At 38.3% G+C, this 9,599-nt stretch overlaps 1 protein-coding gene across 2 annotated transcripts in view; it reads left to right on the forward strand.

Moving 5' to 3' along the window:
• si:ch211-106a19.1 (uncharacterized protein LOC561797 homolog) overlaps positions 1-9,599 on the forward strand; it is a 47,942-nt gene that overhangs the window by 19,260 nt on the left and 19,083 nt on the right. The window lies entirely within an intron of this gene.

Here is a 9,599-nt window from a genome sequence, read left to right on the forward strand (position 1 = left end):
TTCATCCTCTCTCACTTCATCTATGGGTTTCTTGCCTATGGCAGAGTTGGACAGTGTTGAGTTGAACAGCTGTGCTCCTAAGCCCTGGGCTCTCTGTGTCTGCTCACTTCGCCTGTTTGTTCACTGAAATGAGTTTGGCAAAGGTGGTCATAGCGGTATTGTTTTAAGTCTTTTCATAGTACCCTTCTGGATGCTCTCCTCAATATAATATATAATAATATAACATGACTCAGAACCAACACATCACAACTCAGAACATTGATTGTAAAAAGTCTGAAATCCTCCAAGGACAATATATTACTAGATGTTTTCTAGTGCCAGAACATAATGTAATAGATCAAAAGCCTTCATAAGAATGGCCTGTATGTATCAGTGGTAATATTCAAATATAAAGGTGCTTTCATCTTATGTATTAACACTTAGTTTGTACTGGTGTAGTCCAAGAGATACACTGTGTGAGTTTGACATTGAAACGGGGATAAAGAAAATACATTTGAAATGCTACAGATTTAAGATATTTTAATACAAGATGTGTGTTTGGATATCATTTTTAAAAAGTAGCTCAGTCAGCTGGTTTGGAGTGGAGATTAATGTAACTAGTAATAGAAGACAGGAGTAGCTCTCAGCACATATAAAAACTAAATCTATCTATCTAAACATAACCATGGTTCTAGTGTTTGTCAGTAATTTGTAATATAGTGATTTCTAAATAGCTTCTTTCTACATCCAATTATTCGTTGGGTCCATTAACAACTAGTCAATTTAGCTGTCAGTACAACTAATAAAGGTAAACACTCAATTGAACAAACATAGAGATTAACTATGTGAGTGTAAATCAAAGCCTGCTGTCCATACCTAGCAATTAAATCACCATCCAGTGGTACCAATCAAAATAAAGACAACATGGTAGAACATCGATTCATGTAAATTAATTAGGCAGAGTTTAGTAACAATGGTTAAATGGTGGCTCAAGGCCAGTAAACAAGCTCAGTAAATCGGAGAGCTCGCTGTTACTATTGTGCCACTGTTGAAAAAGTAAGAAATAAAACAGCCCGGATAATAAGATGCCTTAAAAATGACGCAACTCCCCATGATAGAGAACTCTGGGAGGCACACACATGCAAGAACAATCATATCGGGTTGACATGCCATGCCATGTCATTGTCACTGTCATGAAGGCAGTGCTCCAGTTTTAGGCAGGAATTGGGATTTGTGAAAAATAAAGGAAGAAAACTGCATAAGAAAGCTACCAGAGAGAAAGCACAATTCTTACTTTATGTAAGGATTAATTCTTAATGCTACGAAAACCCTGATTTCAATCTGACATGCCTCGGAAAGATTTTGCTACTTTAATTAAATGAGCATGCACATGTTTACTATATTCTTAAATTTAAAAAAATAAAATAAAGCTGCCTCTTCTGTTGAAGTTATACCCTTGTATCATATTTTGTAGGCCTGGCCTGACTATTCACATCACTCCATTCATATCTAGTTTGTAATGGAAGAATTTGCCTTGTTCATTAAAAAAATTTATTTCTAAAATAAATGGACATTGAGTCATTGATAATCAGAATTAAGTCTGAAGTCAGACATTCGGAAATAATTTCTTACCCACTGGAAATTTGTTGGTGTGGGGCTGCTATGATGAACAGAATTATTTTGAGTGGTTTGTGGAGGTTTAAAACTACCATGTGAGATTCCACATCACTTTGATAATCAATTCTCAGTGAAGTATGTCTGTGTTTCTGAGGACATGAAAACTTTATTGGTATGCACAGACAGCTGACATTTTACCTTCATTCCTCCTTTGTTTCAAACACACATTGTCCTTACACATACTGTATGCATTTTTAATAAGGTTAGAGCCCAGGGTCAGGGCCCTCATCATTTTTAATTTTTCAAATATTAATGCACATAACTTAAGAGTACTTTAGAGACACCTCTACTACTCCCCTGTGAAGGTTGTCACCTCTTCTCTGGCCTGATGGCTACCTTCATGGCTCATTATTTTGCACAGCTAGCACCCAGGCAATTAGTATGATGGATCACAATCTTGCTATGATCCGGGGTTACTGTCTCATGCATCATGCTATATCTTTCTACATTATCAGGGTGCTCAATGAAAGACAGTAACTCATCAGTGAGCTCTTATCAATAGCATGGACTGTCAAATAGAAAATTAAAATTCTTGTCAACCTGTTAAAACTAGCTCCAGTTTTATTGAGTTAGAATTGTCATTGTAGAGCTTAACAGAAGTGGGTGATATGGATAAAAAACGAATTATTTTCCAGGAAATCAATTGAGATCCAAGTCTAAAGCAATCCTACTATCCTACTAATCCTATTCATACGCAACATTGCTCATTATGACCTAATACAAAACAGCCAGGTATTACATGGAGAGCTCAGACAGTTGACAAATTTGTATTGTTTTATGTTTAATATCATCCTATCGCCCAGCACTAATCCTTAGATTAATATATTAGAATAAGATGATTGTGCCGTCTGAATTTAGTATTAAATTAGTAATCGGTGCATGAACTTTACACCTCACACAGCAGGGAGAGTCAAATCCTGTCATTAAAGTTGTAATCCTTAAGATTTTAGTCCTGGTTTATATGGTGACACCTTTGGTTACCACCAGATTTTTAGTATGGATTATGTCCTGTGAATCTCTCGTGCATTTGAAGGAGTTTGAATCCAGAACGGGGATGGTGGACTCCGCCACTAACAATGAACAACACATATAAAGAGGTAAATACAGAATGTAAATACACTGAATACCTATTTCAGGAAAAAATACTGAAAATAGTAAAATAGAATCAAAAAAAGGTTTGATTTCATTAATATGTCAAAGGTTATAAATGTAAGTGAGATGCATCTCCAGGATGTGTTACTGTATTATATTTGTATGCATTTCTTAGTGAATGCACGGCTACTTTAAAATTACACAAAAGCTAATTATTACAGACTGAAAAAATTTGCATGTTGTGAGTCAATGAGACCACTCTGCCAAAAGCATTAATATTTTACATTTGTTTTTGTATATATAGTACAAGCCCTGTTTTACATGAACCAGTTTCCAAGAGACACTCCTCTTCTCACAGCCTGAACTGTTTGCATGCATGTAAATGAAGCTGTATGTGTGTGAGCATGCATGAAAACTCTTTCATAAATATAATGCACATCAGACAATGAAGAAATCACTGCCGATTGTTTCAGATGGTAAATACAGGCTTCACATTTTACTTGTGATTCATTGTCTCTAGAGCAGCAAACTTTTTTTATTACTGCAATAAAATCCTGGAAATCCTGTCACAATGACCAGACCTGTGCAGATAAGCTCAGTTAGTATTCTAAGGTTGTAGCATAATTAATGACCTCAACCTTCAGACTGTAGGAGTTATGCAGTAAGCAAGAGCCATTTCCCTCTCACAGGTTTGATGCACCAGCTGGGAATTTATAAAATTCACTCAGCATACCAGAATATAAATCTACAGTTTAATAGTCAGCAGACTGATTGTTTTGTGTACTTTTTGTCTATCCTAGCACATTATAAAATGTTACTGAATTAAAGCTAATGTCTTAGTTGCTGCAGTTTGCTGTTAATCTTTTCTTTTGTTGTTTGCTGCTTTCTAAGAGTGTTCGATTGGATACACAGCCAGAGCTGTACTGCAGAGCTTTGGGGACAGTGATGAGTTGCACTGCACAGTTTCTCATTTGCTTGTGGAGAGCTGAGTGCCGTGTTACTCAGTTTAACCTGCTGTCTCCTCTGTTTGTCTGCCCATGATGTATCTCAGGGGAGGTATGGAGCCAGTTAGCAATTACTGGCCAGGATTACACTTCCCTCCCGTGGGACGCATCCTCGCTCTTCATCTAGCATGTTCTCTCTCCTGTTTCTGATACACTTCTCATATATTCTCTTTATCTTGCACACTCCATCAAAACAGTCATCTCCCTCTTTCTTTGCTGTCAGTGCTCAAAGAAATCCTTTCCAACCACCAGGTACAAAGTCTGTGCTAAAAATACAGTGGTCATCAGATTGCATGTGCATTTAGGCTGGCTAATTAGAATCAATATCTGATCATTATTATTATTGTAATACTGATGAGGACATAGCACAGTATGTATTCAAAAGCAAAAATATGGCAATATGATGTGGTCTGATAAGTTGTCTCTTACCTTTAGTATCATACTAGTAACATATTAGACCGTATAATAGTATATTTTACCCGCAGTTACATGTTACATGTTTACATGTAACAAATTCCAACTTCATGATGGTCAAACATCCAGTTTTTGTTGAAAGTGATTTCCAATATTTTGTCTACCTAATTTATTTGAGTTTAGGCACTCACAGCACTTTGTTAAGGTTACAGAAAGATCAGGGGACTTGGTTCAGTACAGAAAAAGTTAACAGTGACTTAAAGGACAAAACACATTGTGCTTAATACATTATAGTAGCTGGACAAACAAAACAATAGCTCTAGATAGGGCCTTTCACGTTTTGTGGCCATCTGGTGTCAAAGTTCTGCACTTTATACACTCACCACCCTTGCTTTTGTGTGGTATATACTGTAAAGCACTGCCATAGAAAAAACCTTGCTTGTGAACATTGTCACCACAACATAGCTGAAATATAAATTAGTACTATATAAACTTAATTTATAGGAGACAGGATTATTGCAGGGCTGTTTTATTCAAACACATTATTTTTAGCTCGATGTACAAATGCATCGTCTATCTGTTTGGATCAACATTCATTCCTAATGCACACTAACAAAGATCTCATGCAGTTGTGTGCATGAGAGTTAGCTATAAAATCCAATTTTAAGGGTAATATGGATCCTGCTTATAGTTTAAAAAGAGCAGAAATTATGTTGTTAACCATAAAAAAGTTTGACTACACTCAGATACAGTCTAGACATAACTGCCTCGTGGCTATGCTGCCGGCATGTTAATTCAGTGTGCCTGAATGTGCAATGCACATTAGCGCACTGTTTAAAATCCTCCATACTCATTTGTACATTTGTACAGTCCACAGCACCATGGTGACTCTGACCTGTAAAACTGCGCTGTAATAACCAGGAGAAATGAAAGCAAGCTTGTTGATAAAAATAAATTTTTTGACACAAGTCTCCCGTCTGATTAGGCTGTTCAGTTTGTTCATCTTTAATCCAGTGGGGCAGTACATTTCTCCCAAGTGCTCGGCTGCTCGACGTGGACGTCTTTCTGCAACAGGGTGACGTCTTGTCAGCCGGAGGCCTGGCTCCACTGATCTGGCAGCCTGTCCTCAGGGACGAGCAGAGGGACGAGCCCTGACAGTGGGACAGCAGAGAGACTGCTGCTCTCCCAATTACGTTCTCCGACATCCTATTCTCCTGCTTTTTCTCTCTCCCTCGCTCTTTTGTGCTCAACACTGATATGGACAGTAAAGAAGGAATGAAGGGCAAAGAAGCTGTGCTCATGCTGAGGAAGAAGATGGATGTGTGTTTATGTGTTGAAATGTTGTGATTTGATGGGCTGTGACCTGTAAACTTGTGTCCCAGCTCGCCTCAGACGCAGATATTTACTTAAATTTTCTCCTCTTCCCCTGAGGAGAGGAGGGTTCAGTGGGGAGACACGGTGGGAACTGGAAACAGACTTGCATTTGTGTCGATGCAGGGTGTTCTCCGAGGTGGTAGGCTGTGGGGGATGGGGGAGGTAGTCCGCCCTTGAGGCATGACTTGCGTGGTAATGGGCTCCTGGCCTTGCCTCGTGGTGTCGACTTTGCTACGGAGAGCCATCCATCCACATCTGTTGTTGGGAAGGAAGGGGTTGGAAATGTGAGGGGGCGAGCTAAGCAATGACTCTGATGCACAGACAGAATAGATTGGCTATTTATTGAATCAGGTTTAGTGTAAAACCAAGTCTTAACTTTTTATTCCAGGTCTGAGTGATATACAGTTGATATGTTTAGGCATCTTAAAGGGTTTTATTATCCAGTATTCAAACTTGTCTGGTAATGCTTGACATTTTATTGATGCTATATGGATCTGGCTCAGTGTAGGAAAGGACATTGCAGAAAGGGCATTTCTGACATACTTGTGGAAGCGTCAGGTTGCGGAAAGCTTTGTGTCCTCATTTCCTGTTGTCCTTAAAAGGGTGTCTATACTGTAGAGCCACTGGCCAAATGTGTGTTCTTGCAGCTCACTCCTTGTTTCAGTGAGGTTTTGGAAAGAGAATTAGTTTTGCAGAGGACGTGTTGTAAGTGGAGTCTCTTCTAAACAAATATGCCCTGGTACATGTGACAGTTTATTTTTAAGTGGCGACGCTAAGAGCTGCTGAACTCATTGGCAGAATGAGGGTGAATAATAAGAGCAAGACCTCACTGCAGTGCTGCAAGTGTCTCTACTCTCCCATATATTTTAGTTTACTTTTAAATGTCCCAAGAACTCATTTAAATGTGTTCAATGCTTATTCGGTCATAGTGCCCCACGAGCTTCTCATTTTCACTTACAACACCTCTGAAATGTCAAAAGACCAACAGTATCCTGCTTTTATCCTAATATTATCCAGACCCTGCTCTGTAATTTCACACTCAAATGTGGACGTGGTGCAGAGCACTGGGGTTGAGTTTTCTGCTGCTCGGACAGTGGGTGCCATTCAGTAACCTTGGTTTTCCAACTTGAACAGAAAATAGTCTCATGTTTTTGTGGAGGGTCCAGATTTTAAAGAAACTTGAGGGCAGGACGCATTTTGCTTTTAATCGAGGTCCTTTCACTTTGCACAATCTCAACAAACCCTTCCGTGGTTCATGAAATGCCCACCGGAACTAGTTGTTTGTTCGTGTGTGATACACAACTTCCTGTTAATACTGATTCAAAATTGAGGAAACTTGGTGCTTGAACTAACTAACTTAAAAAACTTCATGGCAGATGGTAGTCAGTCAGTTATTTTAAACTATTTTAGTATCTACAGAAGCAATTTTCCGATTCTCTTTAAGACAGTGAAATTAAAAATACATTTTCCAAGTTCTTATTCTGTGTCCTTTTCTGTGTCAATTGTTCTTTTCTCTTATTATATGATAAATATATGTTCAAATATCTTTCTTAAGTGTTTTTATATAAAGATTCCTCTTTTTTTCTCCTTCAACATATTTTTGATGACTCATTTTGAACTCCTATTAATAAATATATCTTATGAAATGTGATTCGGGGAAGGATTATTGTTGCCTCGTGGGAGGAAGTTCAAGACTACACAAATTAGCCAACTAACTTATCTGTTTAAAGCTGCTCTGCCATAGTCACACTCTATCAATTTAGGGCTTATTTCATTATCCTTTCCAGACTCTCTCTGAAGTTGCTCTTTCCCACTCACATCTTTTTACTCTCTCTTGCTTTCTTTTACACTGCAGATGCCTGTCTATCGACGCACTCTCCAGTCAATTTTCTGACTTTACATCGTCAGCTTTTTCCTCTTCTTTACCTCCGTTTCTCTGCAGTGACTTTATTGAAATTCAGTGTAATTTGATTCCTTCTCTGGGCTGCTTATGGGTGGATTCTGATCCATGTTCCCTTTAGGTTTTACTGTTGCTGTAGGGCTTCTGTGTTGACCTCAGGCTGGACTGTTTTGTTTTTCCCTTTAATGACCAGATAGTTGTGTCTCTCTGAAAGCCTATTCAACATGTTCACACATTACCTCGGAGGCTAGAGCTGAGTGGCCTGTGTGTGCTGCTTCTTCCTGGCTGAACTTTGGTTACCTTTGGGTGACAATGGATGCAGAGGAATACAAATATGGTGAGAGATTGTTTTCATCCCTTCTCTTTCTCCCCTTTGCACAAAATACATCTGATCTTTTGTGCATATGTTTGTAATCTTAGTGTGTTGATTGGAGCTGACCTGTATATTGACATGGCAAAGTCAATTTTAGTTTATAAAATATGCAACTATACCAACTTTATCAGCTTTGCTGTATAGACAATGCTCCTTACACAATGCGCTGTGTTTTATGAGTTTATAAGTGTTTTACAAGGTTGCACAAAACAAATTCCTCTGTGATTGTGTGGCCATTATAGTGATGTGAAAGGAAGTGATATGTTGCCCATTAAGTGACAACAAATTCCAAAAAGTTTATCAAGTGTAAAGTTGTGTTAATATAACCATGTTCACGATCATAGTTTAGCGTTTCAGCATGCTAACATTTGCCGATTAGCACTAAACTCAAAGTACAGCTGAGGCTGATAAAAATGTTTGTAGTTTTTCTAGTATTTAGTCATAACTATTAGACAAAGTACAATTTTGACCTGATGGTGGCGCTAGATAATAAGTCAGAGAAACAACAGAGTTTTTACAGTTTATCCTGAGACGGGCGTGGCTGAATAAACCACATTTCATGACAATCTATTTAATAGTTGTGGTGACATTTCATTAAAAAAAAACATAAACGTCAACTTCATTATGGTGCTAGATGAAAAGTCAGGGGATCACCAACAATGGATGTTATTAGAAGCAATCCACCCAGTAGTTGTTGAGATATTTCAGTCTAGACTAAAGTGGTGGACCGACTGAAGAACTTGTTCACATTGTATTTAATAAAAGTCATTTTGAAAACATTGTAATTGGAGCATTGTTTTTGGGCGTCAACGTCAGCTCTACTAAGCATTTAATGGGCTTCTTGTTTCTTGGTGGGCGTTCCACTGGACAAAGGTCATACTTGAACTCAGTATATTGCTGTTACATGATGTAGTCCTGAAACTGTAAGGCTACCAGCATCCCCTTGGTGGGGATCCATGTTATACTCATATGATGTAAATAGACTTGACAGAGGTGATCGTCTCATCCACAGCGAGGTCACAGCCATCTACCATGTTCTCAGGAGAAAGTGTTGCTGTGGTGCTGCCTCTCACCAAGACCGTGACAGTCTCTGCTATCAGCTACATAACAGACCTTTTTAATGTGACAAAGCATGCTCTGTATGGTAGTGTGTGGAAGACAGCAGAACGGCACTTTCTAGACATTAGAGCATTAGAGGGTCAGCAGAATGGACGAGAGGGTGGAGAGACTCTCTTTTTGCACTCAGACCTTTAACCTCGCTATTACAGAAATATATGTATCTTTTTAAGATAAACCATGTCCTCATTTTCTTTACTTTTCTTCATGTCCCCTTGCTCTTTCCTCGTGTCTGTCATCTGTTTATTAAGTTCTAGCAGCAGCAGCATCATACAGCCCAGTACATTGTGTCAGCAGCAGAGTCCCTCTGGTGGGATTGTCAGGATGTTGCTGCTTTAAGCATGCCAGAATGTGCCATCGTTGAAGCTTTTTTAAATTCATCCCAGCCATATGGGCTTGTTTTGATAGCCTGATTTATAAAAACAGAAATGCAAACGTATAATTTTATATTGGCAAATATAAAATGTGTGAATATAGATTTGATACACGGGTGTGCAAATATTTCTTCATAATCAAATATTCTTCTTCAAATCATACATGCAAGTTCGCTGGTGTTTTGTTATAAAAAGACCTTCATAATGTAATTTATATTTGTAGGAAGATTGTGTGTTTGTGATTGTGATTGTTGTATCTACTTTAATTAAAGAAATCAGGAGTTCTGTTTTTTTTT

This window comes from Morone saxatilis, unplaced genomic scaffold (assembly GCF_004916995.1).
Source record: "Morone saxatilis isolate NCDOM2014 unplaced genomic scaffold, NCSU_SB_2.0 Contig16, whole genome shotgun sequence".
Lineage (NCBI taxonomy): Eukaryota > Metazoa > Chordata > Actinopteri > Moronidae > Morone > Morone saxatilis.